The 15,246-nt window shown below is 44.7% G+C and overlaps 1 protein-coding gene across 6 annotated transcripts in view; it reads left to right on the forward strand.

Annotated features, from left to right (window-relative positions):
* COLEC11 (collectin subfamily member 11) overlaps nucleotides 1-15,246 on the forward strand; it is a 46,271-nt gene that overhangs the window by 8,443 nt on the left and 22,582 nt on the right. For 2 of the 6 annotated variants that reach the window (XM_033937050.1, XM_033937052.1), the window contains exon 2: nucleotides 5,400-6,347. The exons of 3 other annotated variants lie outside the window; for them this stretch is intronic. The gene's annotated coding sequence lies outside the window, so the exon portion shown is untranslated. Of the gene's footprint in view, nucleotides 1-5,399; nucleotides 6,348-8,471; nucleotides 8,557-15,246 lie in introns of all 6 variants that reach the window. One more of the 6 variants, XM_033937054.1, reaches the window with a different exon arrangement.

Here is a 15,246-nt window from a genome sequence, read left to right on the forward strand (position 1 = left end):
AGTGGGGGACCCTTGTGGAACGCCGCAGGGGTTGGACCAAGGTTTGGATTTTTTTTTGTCTGATTTTACTTTGTATGTTCTGGATTTTAAGAAACCTTCAAACCATGAGTATACTTTATCTGAGATGCCTAAACCTGTCACCTTTCAATTTCTTCGTGTGCCCCCTTGTTCTTGTGGTCCCTAATAGGCTGAAGAATCTGTCCCTTTCTACCTTCTCTATACCTTTCATGATCTTGAAGGTCTCTATCATGTCTCCTCTGAGTCTCCGCTTTTCCAGGGAGAAGAGCCCCAGCCTTTCTAACATGTCTGCGTAAGAAAGGTTCTCTATCCCTTTTACCATTTTCGTCGCTCTCCTCTAAACCCTCTCTAGTATCGCCATGTTCTTCTTGAGGTATGGTGATCACAACTGGACACAGTACTCCAGATGCGGGCGCACCATTGCGCGATACAGTGGCATGATGACTTCCTTCGTCCTGGTCGTAATACCCTTCTTAATAATACCCAACATTCTGTTTGCTTTCTTTGAGGCCGCTGCACATTGCGCCGTTGATTTCATTGTTGTGTCCACCAGCACACCCAAGTCCTTTCCAAGGTTACTTTCCCCTAGCACTGATCCCCACCATTTTGTATCTGAACATCGGGTTGTTCTTCCCTATTTGCATGACTTTGCATTTCTCTATATTGAAGTTCATTTGCCATTTATTTGCCCACTCTTCCAGTTTGTTTAGGTCCCTTTGTAGGTCTTTACATTCTTCCGCGGTTCTAGCCCTGCTACAGAGTTTGGTGTCATCTGCAAATTTTATAACTTCACACTTTGTCCCCGTTTCCAGATCATTTATGAATATATTGAACAGCAGCGGTCCGAGCACCGACCCCTGTGGAACACCGCTCGTGACCCTCCTCCAATCCGAGTAGTGGCCCTTCACTCCAACCCTTTGATTCCTGTCTGCCAACCAGTGTTTAATCCATCTGTATACGTCCCCTTCCACCCCGTGGTTCCACAACTTCCTAAGTAGCCGCTCATGAGGTACCTTTACAAAGGCTTTTTGGAAGTCGAGATAAATGATGTCTATGGGTTCCCTTATGTCCATCTGGCTGTTTATCCCTTCAAAGAAGTGCAGTAAATTCATTTGGCACGATCTTCCCTTGCAGAAGCCATGCTGGCTCGCTTTCAGTTGTCCATTTCTTTCTATGTGCTCACTGATGCTGTCTTTTATCAGTGCTTCTACCATCTTGCCCGGGACTGAGGTCAAGCTTACCGGCCTGTAGTTCCCCGGATCACCCCTCGCTCCCTTTTTGAAGATAGGCGTGACATTCGCTATTTTCCAGTCCTCTGGGATCTCCCCAGTTTTCAAAGATAGGTTACAAATATGTCGGAGTGTTCCAGCTATTTCGTTCTTTAGCTCTTTTAGTACCCTTGGGTACTGGTGATTTGTCGCTCTTCAATCTATCTATCTGAGGATATCCTCATGGCTTACCTCTATTTGCGACAGTTTTTCTTCTTGGTCTCCACTTATGATCTCTTCGGGCTCTGGTATATTGGATGTGTCTTCGCTCGTGAAGACTGACGAGAAGAACTTGTTTAACCTGTCAGCTACCTCTTTCTCCTCCTTTATCACTCCCTTACTGTCCCCATCATCCAATGGTCCTACTTCCTCCCTCGCCTGTTGCTTCCTTTTAACATATCTGAAGAAGGTTTTGAAGTTTCTTTCTTCCCCTGCCAGCCTCTCTTCATATTCTCTTTTTGCTTTCCTAACCACTCGGTGACATTCTTTTTGGTGTTTTTGTGTTCCTCCCAGCTCTCCCTGGTTTGGACCTTTTTCCATTTTCGGAATGATTTTTCTTGTCACCTATCGCTTTCTTCACTTCATGTGTTATCCACACCGGGTCTTTTGTTCAATTTTTTTGCACCCTTTCCTAAATCCCTCTTTGTTGAGTCCTCCTTGAAAAGATCCCATCCTTCCAGAGTTTATGCTACAGTTCCTCCTGGAAGGGAAGGGAAAACCATGGCAGGTTTAGATGTCGAATTTACCAAAATTCCATGATGTCATCCAAAGTCCTCAATTATAATTTTCATTTTGTCACTTATTTCAAATTCCTCATTGATCTTCTTCCTAAATTCCTCAGCTATTTGGATACGCAGATGCATTTTGAATTTCAAGAAGTTATAGCTACTCTGTCTCAACTCAGATTACACCTTCTCCAATCTTCTTATGATGCCTTTGAGTTGTCTGCTAGGGCGACTGCTTGTTCTGTGGCAATGCTTCATCTTGCCTGTCTTCATACCATTGACATGGACTCTAACCTTCAAGACCGTTTGGCTAACATTCCTTGTGCAGGCAATTACCTCTTTGATGAATCCATAGAGGCTGTCAACAAGAAATTGTCTGAACATGAAAAATCCTTTGCTTCTATTGTCAGACCGAATCCTAAGCCAGCTCCTCCAAAGCCTACACGTCCTCCTACCATTTACCAGAGGCATTTTGCTCCGAGAGTGGTTCTTTACACTCGCCCACCTCCCAAGAAGCAGCAAAATCAGAAGCAGCCAAAACCTCAGCCTTCTGCTGCCCCTAAGGCTTCACAGCTTTTTTGACTGCTTTCCATCAGCCTATTGAAGGGAAAACTCTCTCTGCACATCCGGTGGTTTCCAGATTCATGAAAGGTCTCTTCAATGTCAAACCTCCTCTCAAACTGCCTCCAATGGTTTGGGATCTCAATGTTCTTGCTCAATTGATGAAGCCTCCATTTGAACCAATGTCTACGGCTCATCTGAAGTATCTCACTTGGAAAGTGGTGTTTCTCATTGCCCTCACATCTGCTCGCAGGGTCAGTGAGCTGCAAGCATTAGTTGCTGATCCACCTTTCACTGTGTTCCATCATGACAAGGTGGTCCTCCGTTGTATCAAGAGAAGTTTCGTCAACAGGAAGCCTGAGGTCATGATGCCATTGTACAGAGCCATGGTGAGACCTCATCTAGAATACTGTGTGCAATTCTGGAGGCCACATTATCGTAAAGATGTGCTCAGAATTGAGTCGGTTCAGCGGATGGCCACCAGGATGGTCTCGGGGCTAAAAGGTCTCTCGTACGAAGAAAGACTGAACAAATTGCAGCTCTATACTCTCGAGGAGCGTAGGGAGAGGGGAGACATGATTGAGACATTTAAGTATATCACGGGACGGGTCAAGGTGGAAGATGATATCTTTCTTCTCAAAGGACCCTCGAACACAAGAGGACATCCGCTCAAACTCAGGGGAGGGAAGTTTCGTGGAGACGTCAGGAAGTACTTCTTCACGGAACGAGTGATAGAGCATTGGAACAAGCTTCCAGTACAGGTGATCGAGGCCCGCAGTATCCCAGACTTCAAGAATAAATGGGATACCTATGTGGGATCACTGCGAGGGTCATACCAATGAATAGGGTCGCTAGGATATTGACTTAATAGAGCAGGTCAGTAGAGTTAAGGGGGCCAGTAGACTTATAAGGGTGGGTCAATGGTGTGTGCAGACTTGATGGGCTGTAGCCCTTATCTGCCGTCATCTTTCTATGTTTCTATGTTTCTAATCTATTGTATTTCCAGTGTTTTTTCCAAGGCCTCATTCTCATCCTGGAGAATCAGCTCTTCATACTCTGGACTGTAAACGTGCTTTGGCCTTCTACTTGGAACGCACCAAACCACACAGAACTGTTCTCAACTCTTTGTCTCTTTCGATCCAAACAAGTTGGGACATCCAATCTCTAAGAGTACCATCTCCAACTGGATGGCTGCTTGTATCTCTTTCTGCTATGCCCAGGCTGGATTACAACTACACAGTCGAGTCACAGCCCATAAAGTCAAAGTAATGGCAACTTCAGTAGCTTTCCTCAGATCTACACTTACTGAGGAAATTTGCAAAGCTGCTACCTGGTCCTCGGTTCATACATTCACTTCTCACTATTGTCTGGATGTTTTCTCCAGATGGGATGGCCATTTTGGCCAGAGAGTATTACAAAATTTATTCTCTTAAATTGCCAACACTCCCACCATCCCATTCTGGTTAGCTTGGAGGTCACCCACATGTGAGAATAGGCTGCCTGCTTGTCCTGGGATTAAGCACAGTTACTTACCGTAACAGGTGTTATCAAGGGACAGCAGGCAGCTATTCTCACAATCCACCCACTTCCCCTGGTTGGCTTCTCTGCTAGCTATCTGAACCGAGGAGACTCGCCCTGCGCTGGGCGGGAAGGCACTCGCGCATGTGTTATGCGGCTGACTCGAAACTTCTAAGTTTCTTCAAGCAAGTTTGCTTGCGAGACTGTCCGCATCCGGGCTCCGTGGATGACGTCACCCACATGTGAGAATAGCTGCCTGCTGTCCCTGGATAACACCTGTTACGGTAAGTAACTGTGCTTTATCGCTAGATAGTGCAAATTGATAAGTGCAGAGCTCAAAAGCAGCAACCTCTTTCATCTTCATCAACCACTGTAGAAAGGAGATAGTAGTCAGTTCCACCCAATGGAGTAATAAGAACTTTTTTACCAGCAGGAGCGCAGTGTATAGAAACTTCCTATAGGGTGGAGCGAATCCCTCCGGGAGAAGCCCCCTCTGGTCCCCCAAAAGCAACAAACCATAATCCTGGGGTATTGTGCGCCCTGCTAAACCATTGAGAAAGGGGAGGACCTGGAGCCAGATGGCCACATGAGGACACTCCGAAAACATGTGGACCAGGGTACCCGTGGCCTTCTGGCAGTGGGAGCAAGTGGCGTCATACCAGAGACCCAAGGTCTTCCCCCGTGCTCTAGAGATGTAGGCCCGGTGCAAGATTTTAAATTGTGTTTCTCTAAGGTCTGTGGAACCAACCAGAAGGGAAATATTAGCAAAGAGGTCCAAAAATTGGGCCCTGGTAAATACAACTGTCAAGTCTGATTTCTTAAATTCTAATGAATCAGATTGACCATGCCTTTCATTATTTGTGTATACAGTACAGCCAAGATATGCACAATACTGCAATACAGATCAAATCTGCCCAGTTTCATTACTGGTACAGTGCCATAGACACGTTGAACTCCGTCATTAAGTGAGATCTATATCTTTTGTCAGTAACACTAGCTTTCCATGGTTGTTGTTTTGTTAGGAGCCATTGACTCGTGTTCGAGTCCTAGTGACTTGATGAATTGCAAATCTACAAAGAAATCAGTTTTGTGTTAGTCTGGAAAGGTCCTCCAGGGTCATCCCCTTGATTGTTTTCAACTTGTCCAGTCATCTGATTGCAGGTCGTCCTCTTTGCCTGGTTCCTTCAATCTTCCCAAACATGATGTCCTTCTCCAGTGATCTCTCTCTTCTGATGGTGTAACCAAAATAAGACAGTTGTAACTTCATATTTTGGGCTTCGAGTGACATAGCCTTTTTTATCTCTTCCAGAATCAATTTGTTAGTTCTTCTGGTGGTCTATGCATGCCTAAAATCCTTCTCGAGCACCAAAGTTCAAATGGTTAAAACTGGAAAAATACAGAATGTGAGAAGGTTCCTTCTGGATAGGATGCTGGAGATTCTTCTCATATACACAACATAAAAGATTACTTCTCCTGCACGCACCATGATGCAAAATATACAACAAAGGACTGTCACATAACTGGATTTTAATTATAGCAGCAATTAATGCATGATTTTCGATAGTAGTCTCCAAAAATGTGTACAAAAATTAAACAGTAATGACAATGAATATTGAGTCAAATAGAGGAAGCATTTTTTAAAACAATTGGTTTAATAACTAACAAATTATATTTTCTGTAAAGACAACTTGTTAGAGTACAATTTGAAGAAAAAGGAAAAGAGGTGTAAAACATATACAAAGCCCCAAAGCTTTACTGTACATGTTAATTGAAATAAATGAAACGATCTAGTAACTAAATTTGATGATATTCTTACAACCATTTCAAACAACTTTGGTTTGCGTTCTGCAAAATTCCTTAACCATGCAGCAACAAGCTTTGAGATAAGGGCTTGTAACAGAGAACCTGGTATGGAGGGGTGAAAGCACATGCTGGACTAACAGGGATAAAAAGAGATTTTTTTTTTCACATGACAGAAAGTACATTCCCCCCAAATAATTATCTATTTAGCATTTTCCATGATAAGCTTTTCCCACACAGCTCGCCTAATTATCAGGTTACAGGCCAGCTGAAAAGTCTCAAAAAGGAAGCTGAAGTCAGATAACACTTGCCACTCTTTCTTTTGATTTATTGAACTCTCTGCAAGCAAAAGACATCTTTTCAAATTAAATTCTGTCAGCGTTCTATAAACAGCAGCAATGAGGTTCATCTGTGCACTGTCCCTACAGCCAGAGGAAATTCTCTCAGCATTTGCAAGGTAGGAACCTTTCTCAGCCTTAAGGATAGAATTGATTTAGGTTGATATTTAGGTAGCATAATATTTTTTAAAAACAGAATAGACGCCAAGTAACATAATTGAGCCAATGCTAAAAGTTTAAAAAAAAAGAGAATGGCGTAATGGTAGTTTATATGGCAGAAGATAGGAGTGTGAGCCCCTATTGCTGTTTTACAGTATATTGTAGAAGAAGACAGTATTCACTGCTGGCGAGAATTATGGTTTTGCTCATAATATATTTGATGTATATGGAATGTATAATCTCAGAGCTGGTATTAAACATGATGGGACCCAGAGCAAAAATTAGGAAAGGGGCCCCGAAACCCACTATTACCTTCTTCAGCTTCAGGCAGGCTTAGAGCCCCCTGTGATATGGGGACCCAGGGTAATTGCTTTGTTTGCATCCCCTAACAATGGCCCTGTGTAATCTGGGATAACATTAAAAAAAATTTGTATGAGAAAATTTCATTAAGAGAAGGCTTTACAGTTTAGTCTTTCTCAGGCTTCATTAATGAGTGGCTTAAATCCCCCCCCCCCCCCCAAAAAAAAAAAAAAAAATCCTATTGTTTGTAGATGTGCAGTTTTCCAACTTTAAATATGCTATTCAAATGCTTTCTTTACACTAGCTGAAGATTACTTTCTTTTTCCTAAAATTAATAAAGTGACCATGTCACTTATAGGAAGAGGTTTAAATTTGGAATTCTGAAATCCTATAAATATTCCCATAATGCAGGATTTGTCCTGGTTGCTAATATAATGTAATGTAATTTTGATCAGGAATGTACTCTGAAGGAAGGTGGTCTGACCTACAATAGTAAAAATACAGTGGAACTACTGTAATAGTACTCCTGAAAGAGCCTGCAGCAAGGGTAATTAAGGAAGGCAGAAAAAAAATATAGTGTGGGAGTGTGTGGCACAGTCGTTAGAGCTACAGCCTCAGCACCCTGAGGTTGTTGGTTCAAATCCCACACTGCTCCTTGTCACCCTGAGCAAGTCACTTAATCCACCCATTGCCCCAGGTACATTAGGTAGAGTGTGAGCCCACCAGGACAGATAGGGTAAAATGCTTAAGTACCTGAATGTAAACCACTTAGGGGCTCATAATCAAAATGGATGGATCCCAAGCCCGTCCACGCGGCAGGCCCACCATCCGCCAAATGGCGGGCCTTAGGGCCTGATTGGGCCTTAGGCACCTGAGCCAACCGGAATAGGCCCAGTTGCCTTAGGCCTCTCCTGTGGGCAGGGCCTTAGGCACATGGGCTGGGTTAGCACCATGTGCCTAAGGCCCCGCCCACAAGAGGGGCCTAAGGCAACTGGGCCTATTCCGGTTGGCCCAGGTGCCTATGGCCCCTCCTCTGGGCGGGTCCTTAGGCACCTGGCCCAATCAGGCCCTAAGGCCCGCCATTCGGTGGATGGCGGGCCTGCCCCATGGATGGGCTTGGGACCTGTCCGCCCAGCCAACTGATTGTGAGTAAGGGGGGGTGTTGGAGGTGGCTGGTTGGGGTTTCATGGGGTGAGGGGGGTGATCGGGGATTCGGGGGGGTGGTCATCATGGGCAGGAGGGGTTGGGCCTCCTGCCCGTATCGGTTCTGGGGTGGGGGATTGTCATGGGCAGGAGGTGTTGGCTCCCTCCTACCCATATCCGTTTGGGGGTGGGGGATCATTAGTGGACAGGAAGGGTTGGGCTCCCTCCTGCCCGTATTAGTTTGGGGGGAGGGTTGCGTCTCAGCAAGAAAGATTGGCTATCTCTCCTGCTGCAATAGCGATCCCCCGAAGTGCTGCAATCCTGTTGGACCACTTAGATGGCAAAAAAGATGCACAGGGAAGACAAGGCCATAGTGGAAAGATTAAATTAATTCTTTGCTTCAGTCTTCACTGAGGAAGATGTGGGAGAGATATTGGTGCCAGAAATGGTATTCATTCACATGAACCAGAGAAACCAAAACAAATCTCTTTAATACTGGAAGATGTAATGGGTCAATTTTACAAACTGAACAGTAGCAAATCACCTGGACCTGATGGTATACATCCCAGAATATTGATAGAATTTAAAAATGAACTTGCAGAGCTATTATTACTGATTTGTAAATTATCTTTAAAATTCAGCATGGTTCTGGAAGACAGGAGGGTGGTCAACGTAACGCCAAATTTTAAAAAGGGTTCCAGAGGTGATCCAGAAAATTATAGACTGGTGAGTCTCACATCGGTGTCAAGCAAAATGGTAGAGACTATTATAAAGAACAAAATGACAGAACATATACATAAGCACAGATTAATGAGACAGAGCCAACATGGATTTAGTCAAGGGAAATCTTGCCTTACCAATCTATATTTCTTTGAAGTGGTAAATAAACATATGGATAAAGGTGAATTGATATTGTGTATCTGGATTTTCAAAAAGCATTTGACAAAGTACCTCATGAAAGACTTCTAAGAAAATCAGAAATTCATAGGATAGGAGGTAGCATTCTATTATGGATTAATACAATACAATCTTTCTTTATATACTGCGAATACCTCCATAAAGCTCATAGTGGTTTACATAAATAATTATGGTGACACAAATTATTAGGTAGTATTACAATTGTAGGAATTAATAATAACAAATTCTTGAAATAGATAGGTCTTTTTTGAAACACTTAAAATTAAATTGTTGGTTAATATTACACTTCTCCCTCGGTATTCGCGGGGGATAGTGGCAGAGCCGGACACGAATAGGGAAAAATCACAAATATCTTCTCGTCCGGCTCTGACCCACCCCACCTCCCTCCTGCCTTCTCCTGGCATCTTGGCCTTACCTGGTGGTCTAGCGGGCTTTCGGTTCAGGAGTGATCTTCCTACGCTCCTGCCCCGTGTAGATCGCCAATAGGAAATGGCTGCCATGAGCTCCCGCTGTAGTCTCGAGAGACTAAGGGAACTCATGGCAGTCATTTCCTATTGGCGATCTGCACGGGGCAGGAGCATAGGAAGATCGCTCCTGAACCAAAAGCCCGCTAGACCACCAGGTAAGGCCAGGATGCCGGGGAGGGGGAAGCTGGAGAGAGGCAGGAACGTGCTATACTATGGGGGGGTTTCCCCCCTCCCCCCAAATCACGAATATGTGAAATCTCAAATGTTGAAACTGCGAATGGGGGGGGGGAAGTTTTGCTGCTTGATATGCCCCTGTGGAGTTAAAAGATCTATCGTAGCTCATGTTCTTAATTAACTGGACACTGACAAGTGTTATTATTTCTTAGATTCAAAGATGGGTTATTAGAAAAATTAAAGAGTTGGGGCATATACTCAAGAGTTTCTCCAAAATGTATTTTAAATAATATACAATAGAATTTATAAAGTATTCCCCATCTATATGTAGCCAGTGTAATTCTTGTAGGTAAGGTGAAATCATCATTTTTCTTCAATCTGAAGATTAATCTAATAGCTGTATTCTGTAGAGTTTGGAGTTATTTTATTATAAATCTCAGGTAATCTAAGAAGATGACATTGAACTAGTCTAAATGAGACAAAAATAAAGATTGTACTAATAAGCGGAATTGATAATTATCTAAATGCTTTCTAAATCCTTCAGAGTTTCCAAAAGAGACCAAAATACTTTTTTTTTTTTAAATTAGCAGGTTGACCTGAGTTAACTACTGCAACTCGCTACTCTCAGGCCTTCCACGTAGCCATCTCGCTCCCCTCCAATCCGCCCAGAATTCAGTTGCACGATTTATATTCCAGGAGAGCCACTATACTCACGTTACCCTCTCCTAAAGTCACTTCATTGACTTCCCATCTGTTTCAGACTAGAGTTGCGTGGGGACAGAAATCCCACCCATACCCGCCAGTCCCCGCCAGGATCCTCTCCGTCCCCGCCAGGATCCTCTCCGTCCCCACCGGTCCCCATCAGGATCCTCTCCATCCCCACCCATCCCCGCAAGGAATTACCTCCATCCCCGCCCGTCCCAATAAAAAGCAGCAATTACTTCTGACAGGATCATCAATTCCACAGTTTCTTTTGTGTTTGCGCTGCTGTTTTCCTTGTGGAATCTCTTTGGTGGAACCCATTTTTTGTTTTCTGTTCAGGTAATTAACTTATAAACCCCCCTCTTTTACTAAGGCTGACGTGTCCATTATATTATATGGACGAACCCTGCTTCCAAAACCTTCCATCTCCGTGGGAGTCCCGTTGGCTAGAGGGGTGTCCCCATGGGAGTCCTGTGGGCCAGAGGGGGGTCCCCGTGGGAGTCCCGTGGGTTAGGTGGAATTCTCGCATGACCCCCACGGGACCCGCAGGATTCCCGTGATCCCCGTTCCCGTGCAGACCTCTATTTCAGACTAGAATTCAAACTCCTCTTACTGACCTATAAATTCTCTCACTCAGCTGCCCCTTACTATCTCTCTTCACTTATCTCCCCCTATGATCCCCCCGTGAGCTCCACTCAGCTGGTAAGTCCCTCCTATGTGTGCTCTTCTCTTCAACTGCCAACTCCAGACTCCGTCCCTTCTGCCTTGCTGTGCGTTATGCTTGGAACAAGCTGCCCGAATCTCTACAGTGGGCTCCGTCTCTGCCAGTGTTCAAGGCCCAGCTAAAAGCCCACCTCTTTGAGAGTGCTTTCAACTCCTAATTCCTTTCATTTTGGGTTCTGCATCCCCAACCCTCTATGTCATGTCTGTCTGTCCAAGTTAGATTGTAAGCTCTTCCAAGCAGAGATTGTCTATAAATGTCAGAATGTATAGCACTGCTTATGTCTTTCAGCACTATTTAAGTGATAAGTAGTAGATGAGTTATCAAACTGTTTTATCCTTATTTAATTTAAGTTGATAACACTCTGGGACATGCCTTTTGGTCCTGCCCCATTATCCAGCGCTTCTGGAGGCGTATAATCTCTTACATGTCAGGGTTAATTGGGAGAGTTTTGCGCAGTACCACGGCCCACTTTGTCTTGGATTTGTCAGAGGCTTTTGGCCTTTTGCCTAGGGGGCATCGGGCTCTTTGAAGGAAGTTGTGCTTACTGGCCAGAAAATGTATTCTTCAGTGCTGGTCCCTGACCCTCCGGCATTTTGGCATTGGAGGAACCAGTTGCATCAGTTGGCCATCTGGGAGGCGCGAGATGCCAGAGGGACTAGGAAGCGAAGGATGTTGTTCTTGAACATCTGGGAGCCATATCTACAATCTATGCATCCAAAAGGTCACAGTGCGGTTTTAAGATGGGTGTCCTAAATGGGCACTGAGTTTGTAGGGCTGAGAGAGTAAGGGTGAGTACTGATGGGGTGGGGTGGAGAGTACCATTGGGGGTGGGTGGGAGGAGGGATTGGGGAGGAGAGGTGGGGGGTATTACACGGTTCTGGCACATTGTCACTGTTATGATCTGTGGCGTTCGGTGGGGGGAGGAGGTGGTGTGGCATCTTCGGGGCTTATCAGAGTCCAGGGCCTCGGAGTGTCCCTCCACCTCCTGCTGATCTCGCTTGCTCTAGGTAGATTGGGAGGGGGGAGTTTGGTTGTAGATCTTCTTAGTCAGTATATGTTTGTTCTATTATAGAATATGATGCATCTTTGTTGGTATTGAGCTGTTGTATTTGTTCGTTGCTTGCATCAATAAAAAATTGTTTGAACCTAATTTAAGTTGATAATTCATCATCCAATTCTCTAACAGCTTCATACAATAATTCAGTTTTAATTTAATCTGATCTAATGAACAGGAAAAAGGAATGAGAACAGTAATGTCATCTGCATATATAAATGATGTAAGAACTGGATTAAAGAGAACAGAGAGTAGAGTTAAATGGTCAATACTCTCAATGGAGAAGGGTAAATAGTGGGGCTCGTTAGTCTATCCACCAGTTGATATGGGGCTCATAATCGAACAGAAATACATCTAAAAACCCACCCAAATCAGCACTTGGATGACCTATAAGACAGGTCATCCAAGTGCCGATAATCGAAATTAGATTTTAGACATATCCAGAGACTTTTTAGGCCTCTGAATCTCACTGTGTGCCCAGAGCTAAAAGGGGTGTTTTTGAAGGAGTGGTTAGGGCAGGATGTTGGCCGACCTAGACTTAGTCGTACTGCAGGGATAATCAAAAGTTTTATGAGGCTGCCTGGATGGAATTATACGTTTGGCTTAGGCGATCTAAAAACAGGTCTAAGTGCTCAGAACATAGTAACATAGTAGATGACGGCAGATAAAGACCCGAATGGTCCATCCAGTCTGCCCAACCTGATTCAATTTAAAAATTTTTTTTTTTTTTTTCTTCTTAGCTATTTCTGGGCAAGAATCCAAAGCTTTACCCGGTACTATGCTTGGGTTCCACCTGCCGAAATCTCTGTTAAGACTTACTCCAGCCCATCTACACCCTCCCAGCCATTGAAGCCCTCCCCTGCCCATCCTCTACCAAACGGCCATACACAGACACAGACCGTGCAAGTCTGCCCAGTAACTGGCCTTAGTTCAATATTTAATATTATTTTCTGATTCTAAATCTTCTGTGTTCATCCCACGCTTCTTTGAACTCAGTCACAGTTTTACTCTCCACCACCTCTCTCGGGAGCGCATTCCAGGCATCCACTACCCTCTCCGTAAAGTAGAATTTCCTAACATTGCCCCTGAATCTACCACCCCTCAACCTCAAATTATGTCCTCTGGTTTTACCATTTTCCTTTCTCTGGAAAAGATTTTGTTCTACGTTAATACCCTTTAAGTATTTGAACGTCTGAATCATATCTCCCCTGTCTCTCCTTTCCTCTAGGGTATACATATTCAGGGCAGAAGGTACCCAAGTGCTCAGAAGGTACCCAAAACCACTGCAGACACAAAGTACAGACCCCCACACTGCTATAAAAATCAGAATAAAAACGTACATACCTATCTCCAGAACATCAGCACCTGGCATAGGAAAGCCTAGTAGAGTTGCATACAGATTTCTTAAGTAGCCTGGGGGGGTGGGCTAGTGAACAATAAAGAGGAGGACCCAGGCCCATAAACCACTCTAACCATATCATTTTTGATAGAAAATGTGAGTCCACCAAAACACTACTGTACTGCCATATAGGTGGCACCTGCAACCAAAAGGGCTATTGGGGTTGTAGACAGGTGGGCATAGTAGGTTTGGGGGGGGGGCTCACCAAAACTTGCAAGGGAGTTGTGGTGAGATGTTTATGTGGCATGCTTTTTGCGAAGTTCACAGTAGCTCCCTGTAAGGTGCCCCACTACTCTGTTGCCATGTCCGGGAGGTCAGTCCATCACTTTGCTGGCTCCTCCCACATCCAAAAGATCTTGTTCTAGGCGTTTAGGACTTGGTTGATTTTTTGGATGAGAATGTAGTATTCTTCAGGTGCGTCAAGGGGAAGCAACCAGCAAGGGAGGAAGTGGGACCCTTGAATGATGGAGACAGAAAGGGAGTGGTAAAAGAGGAAAAGGAGATAGCTGACAGGCTAAATGAGTTCTTCACTTCAGTCTTCACGAGGGAGGACACAACCAACATTCCGGAACCCGAGAAGATCGTAAAAGGAGATCAGGATGAAAATCTGGTCCAACTAGAGGTTAGCAAAGGGGATGTCCTCAGGCAGATAGACAGGCTAAAGAGCGACAAATCACCAGGTCCGGACGGCATTCACCCAAGGGTACTCAAGGAACTAAGGAACGAAATAGCTGAGCCACTTAGACAAATATGCAACCTATCCTTAAAAACTGGAGAGATTCCGGAAGACTGGAAAATAGCAAATGTCACACCCATCTTCAAGAAAGGCTCAAGGGGAGACCCAGGAAACTACAGGCCGGTGAGCTTGACCTCGGTCCCGGGAAAGATGATGGAAGCGCTGATTAAAGACTGCATCTGGGAACACATTGAAAACACTGGGCAGCTAAAGCCGAGCCAGCATGGCTTCTGCAAGGGCAGGTCATGCCTCACTAACTTATTATATTTCTTTGAGGGGGTAAACAGCCAGGTGGATAAAGGGGAATCTATAGACATCATTTACCTTGACTTCCAAAAAGCCTTCGACAAGGTACCACATGAAAGACTGCTAAGGAAGCTATGGAACCACAGGGTGCAAGGGGAGGTCCACCTATGGATCAAAAACTGGCTGGCAGAGAGGAAACAGAGGGTTGGAATAAAGGGCCATTACTCAGACTGGCAATGAGTCACGAGCGGAGTTCCGCAGGGGTCGGTGCTGGGACCGCTCCTGTTCAATATATTTATTAACGACCTGGAGGCAGGAACAAAATGTGAGGTTATTAAATTTGTGGATGACACCAAATTATACAGCAGGGTTGAAAGCAAGTAGGACTGCAAAAATCTCCAAAAGGATCTGACAGCGCTGGAAGAGTGGGCCAAAAAGTGTCAAATGAGCTTCAACATAGGGAAATGCAAGGTCATGCATGTAGGGAAAAAGAACCCGATGTTCACTTACAAAATGGGGGGATCACCGCTAGGGGTGAGTAACCTTGAAAGAGACCTGGGAGTGATGGTAGACACATCATTGAAGGCGTTGGCGCAGTGCGCCACAGCCTTAAGGAAGGCAAACAGAATGTTGGGCATCATTAAGAAGGGTATCACGACCAGGATGAAGGAAGTCATCCTGCCACTGTATCGTGCAATGGTGCGCCCGCACCTGGAGTACTGTGTCCAGTATTGGTCGCCGTACCTCAAGAAGGACATGGCGGTACTTGAGAGAGTCCAGAGAAGAGCAACTAAGCTAATAAAGGGTATGGAAGACCTCTCATATACTGACAGACTGAAGAAGCTGGGGCTTTTTTCCCTGGAAAAGCGGAGACTTAGAGGAGACATGATAGAAACCTTCAAGATCATGAAGGGCATAGAAAGAGTAGACAGGGACAGATTTTTCAAATTACGGGGAACCACAAGTACAAGGGGGCACTCAGAGAAATTGAAAGGG

The sequence above is a fragment of the Geotrypetes seraphini genome, chromosome 3 (assembly GCF_902459505.1).
Source record: "Geotrypetes seraphini chromosome 3, aGeoSer1.1, whole genome shotgun sequence".
Lineage (NCBI taxonomy): Eukaryota > Metazoa > Chordata > Amphibia > Gymnophiona > Dermophiidae > Geotrypetes > Geotrypetes seraphini.